At 40.7% G+C, this 5,000-nt stretch overlaps 1 protein-coding gene across 1 annotated transcript in view; it reads left to right on the top strand.

Annotated features, from left to right (window-relative positions):
* LOC106883628 (thioredoxin-related transmembrane protein 1) overlaps window positions 1-5,000 on the top strand; it is a 310,837-nt gene that overhangs the window by 292,961 nt on the left and 12,876 nt on the right. The window lies entirely within an intron of this gene.

Genomic DNA, 5,000 nt, shown 5'->3' with positions numbered 1-5,000 from the left:
TAATCCTTTGAAACATATGTAGGAATAAAGTATGCAATTATAACATGCGTTTTCTCCATTCTTTAAATTCTTAAATATATATATATATATATATATATATATATATATATATATATATATATATATGTATATTGCCAGTGCCCCTGGACTGGCTCTTGTACGGATGACACATGAAATGCACCATTTTGAGCGTGACCGCTGCCAGGGCCGCCTGGCTGGCCTTCGTGGGAATTTCGAGCGAGATCGTTGCCAGTGCCCCTGGACTGGCTCTTGTGCGGGTGGCACATAAATTGCACCATTTTGAGCGTGGCCATTGCCAGTACCGCCTGACTGGCCTTCGTACAGGTAACACGTAAAAGCACCCACTACGCTCTCTGAGTGGTTGGCGTTAGGAAGGGCATCCAGCTGTAGAAACTCTGCCAAATCAGATTGGAGCCTCGTGTAGCCATCTGGTTTCACCAGTCCTCAGTCAAATCGTCCAACCCATGCTAGCATGGAAAGCGGACGTTAAACGAAGGTGATGATGATGATGATATCTATATATATATATATATGTATGTGTATATGTGTGTGTGTGTGTGTGTGTGTTATATAAAATATGACAATGAAGCCAAGGAATTTTCAAGACATTTATAAATGTCCGATAAACTGGTCACAGCCTTGGCTTTGTTGTCTCATTTTATTTTAGGTATACCTGTTCACACAAGACCTGCATTAGACTTCTCACTCCTATTATTATTGAACCGAGAGTTTAACTACAGTCTTTCCATAGCACTTACATAGTCTTATCTGCCCCCTTGTGTCTTCTGGATACCAATAACTCTCACATATATATATATATATATATATATATATAGGTGTAAGAGTGGCCGTGTGGTAAGTAGCTTGCTTATCAACCACATGGTTCCGGGTTCAGTCCCACTGCGTGGCACCTCGGGCAAGTGTCTTCTACTATAGCCCTGGGCCGACCAAAGCCTTGTGAGTGGATTTGGTAGACGGAAACTGAAAGAGGCCCATCATATGTATGTGTATATATATATATGTATATATATATATATATATATATATATGTATGGATATGTTTGTGTGTCTGTGTTTGTCCCCCCACCCCTAACATCGCTTGACAATCGATGCTGGTGTGTTTACATTCCCGTAACTTAGCGGTTCGGCAAGAGAGCCCGATAGAATAAGTACTAAGTTTACAAAGAATAAGTCCTGGGGTCGATTGGCTTGACTAAAGTCGGTGCCCCAGCATGACTTTTTCTTTGGAAGCCTAGTACTTATTCTATCGGTCTCTTTTGCTGAACCGCTAAGTTACGGGGACGTAAACACACCAGCATCGGTTGTCAAGCGATGTTAGGGGTGGGGGGACAAACACAGACACACAAACATACACACACACACACACACACACACACATATATATATATATATACATATATACGACGGGCTTCTTTCAGTTTCCATCTACCAAATCCACTCACAAGGCTTTGGTCGGCCCGAGGCTATAGTAGAAGACACTTGACCAAGGTGCCGCACAGTGGGACTGAACCCAGAACCATGTGGTTGGTAAGCAAGCTACTTACCACACAGCCACTCATATATATATATATATATATATATATATATATATATATATATATATATATATATATATATATATATATATATATATATATATATATATATATATATATATATATATATATATATACTCACACATGCATATGCAAACAGACATGGCCGTATGTGTGTATATGTGTAACACACGTCTCTCTCTCTTTCTCTCTCCACAACCCCTCCCTCTCTCTCTCTCCAAGATCTATTCCTTCTCTTTCTTAAAACCCAAACATGATTCATTGTTGACATCGTTATTGTTGTTGTTGTTTAATTTACTCCAGAAAACATGATTAACAATTGCCCCGTGTGTGTGTGTGACGTCATCACGAATGCTACAACCTGATTGGTTGATCCCTTTCCTCCCTTCCTCTCTCTCTCTTTTTCTCTCTCTTTCTCTCTCTCTCTCTCCATCCATGAGTCACAGCGCATATAAACATTTGATTGGCTGACAATCGTTTTTAATCACTCATTAGACAAAACTCATGTTTAAAGATGTGATTAGGCGATCGAGTTATTGATTACATTCAATATTAGCATATCTATAGATTAGCTATAAGCTCTGATGTCCCAGTATCGGTTATTGGACAGTGGCCATGCTGGGGCACCACCTTGAAGGGTTTTAGTTGGGTTTCTTTTTGTATGACTGGTATTTATTCCATCAATAAGTTTTGCTGAACTGCTAGGTTACTAGAGACATAAACAAACCAGCACTGGTTATTTAGTAGAGGGTGACTAACACAAACACACACACCTCTTATCTTCGGCTTGCTTCAGTCATTGGAGTGTGGCCATGCTGGGGCACCACCTCAAAGGGTTTCAGTTGTCTGGTATTTGTTCCATCATTAGCTCTTGTTGAACTGCTAAGTTACTAGGGACATAAACAAACCGACACTGGTTATTTAGAGGGGCGGTTGACTAACACAAACACACATACACACACAAACACACACATACACTCACATACATACACACACACATACATGCCCTCAAACACACAAACAAATATACATGCACACAAACATACACACACACACACACTTAAAAAAGTCCCCAGATCTTAATATTATTGAACAGTTATGGTGCATTTTAGAAAAACAAATAAGAAGTCGATATCCTCCACCATCATCATTACAAGAACTGGAGACTGTTTTAGCTGAAGAAGGGACAAAAATTCCTTTGGAAACAGTTCAAACTTTGTACGAGTCCATACCTCGTAGAATTCAAGCTGTAATTCCTGCCAAAGGCGGTCCTACACATCATCATCATCATCGTCGTCGTCGTTTAACGTCCGCTTTCCATGCTAGCATGGGTTGGACGATTTGACTGAGGACTGGTGAAACCAGATGGCTACACCAGGCTCCGATCTGATTTGGCAGAGTTTCTACAGCTGGATGCCCTTCCTAACGCCAACCACTCAGAGAGTGTAGTGGCTGATTTTATGTGTCACCCGCACGAAGGCCAGTCAGGTGGTACTGGCAACGGCCATGCTCAAAATGGTGTATTTTATGTGCCACCTGCACAGGAGCCAGTCCATCGGCACTGGCAACGATCTCGCTCGAAAATCCTACGAAGGCCAGTTAGGCGGTACTGGCAATGGCCACGCTCAAAATGGTGTATTTTATGTGCCACCCGCACAAGTGCCAGTCTAGGGGTACTGGCAACGATCTCGCTCAAATGTTTTTTCTCATGCCACGGGCACAAGTGCCAGAAAGGCGTCGCTAGGGACATATTAAAATAAATTTGTTGAGCTTTTAGAAGTGCTGTTAACGGCCAAGCAGACTCGACGCTCTTCTACAATCTATTTACACCTGATGCCAAGTGATACGCAAGTTTGAGCTTTTAGAAGTTCTGTTAATGGCCAAACAGATTTGATGCTCTGCTACAAATTATCTACAGCTACTGACAGGTGTTACCCAAACTGAGGTCTTTTTTCTAGTGCTGCTAATTGGCTAGACAGAATCAATGTTCTGCTACAATCTCTTTGCACCTGCTGACGAGTGGTTTTCAAGTCATTGCTGTTTTTGTGTGCCATTGAGAGGCCACGTTGAGAACATGGCCAGCCAGGTAGAAGCAGCCCTCTACCAGAATCTCTTTATACTTGTCAGCAGGTGTACCCAATTCATTGCTGTTTCTGTGTGCCATTGACAGGAGCTACATCTAGTAGAAATAGCAGCCAAATCTCTCTCAAATCACACCATAATGTCTTATTTGAAGAAAAGCAACAAAAATTCAATAGGTTATAGCAGTACGTACGTTTCGTACAAGCTCCATTTATTCATGTAGTGAGAACACCACATAGAATGTAGAATGAAAATGTACTCCTCAGCTGCATAATGGAATTTCATTTTAGAAAGTCACTTTGTAGATGTGTGCAAAAAACAAGAGTAAGAGAAGAAAACATACCATCTTGACTATGCTGCTGTTCAACAGTCTTATGTATGTCTGAGCCAATGTGGGAGACCTCTACATGGTAGACCATGGAGAACATAGCCAGCCAGGTAGAAGCAGCCCTCTACCAGAATCTCTTGACACTTATCAGCAGGTGTACCCAATTCATTGCTTTTTTTTGAGTGCCTTTGATTTGCTGCATGGTGAATGTGGCCAGCCAAGCAGAATCGGTGCCTAGCTACAATCTCTTTACACCTGCCAGCAGGTGTAAAGAGTACTGTTGATCATCTAGATCAGGGGTTTTCAAACTGTGGTCCACGGACCACAGGGGGTCCATGGACAGCAAATACTTTTTATGGGCAATTTGGTTTTATATATGGTTTTTAATCGAAATCTTTTAATTGACAATAAACCTATTTTGTTAAATACTGTTAAATAAATAAATGTAAAAATATATGTTATTTTAAGCAAATATTTATGTATAAATTTCATAAGCGTTTATAAGGGGGTCCCTAAGGTAAAGCCTGAAATATAAAAGGGTCTGCAAGTCAAAAAGTTTGAAAACCCCTGATCTAGATCAGTGGTGCTTGATTAGGGTCCATATCTGATTTTCTTGTTAAGGTTTATGTGCAATAAATCAGTTAAGCTTCTATGATACACAAAATATTTAAACCATTTTTTTAAACCCAATCCCTAATATCCAATTATAAATATTGGCCAAGCACAATTGGCATTTTGGTACAATTTCTTGCAGTGGTTATGACCACACTCTTTGCAGAATCTCTTCATTTGTGATTTGGTCCCACAAGCTAACTCTCAGCAGTGGTGGCTTGTTGATGAAATTAGTCAGGGTTACTGCATCAGAAAATTTTTAGCCATTGTTTTAATATAAAAAGAAAATTTATACATAGGCGCAGGAGTGGCTGTGTGGTAAAGTAGCTTGCTTACCAACCACATGGTTCCGGGTTCATTCCCACTGCGTGGCACACTGG

Source organism: Octopus bimaculoides, chromosome 30 (genome assembly GCF_046866305.1).
Source record: "Octopus bimaculoides isolate indiv1 chromosome 30, ASM4686630v1, whole genome shotgun sequence".
NCBI lineage: Eukaryota > Metazoa > Mollusca > Cephalopoda > Octopoda > Octopodidae > Octopus > Octopus bimaculoides.
This window is presented reverse-complemented; position numbering and strand designations above follow the sequence as displayed.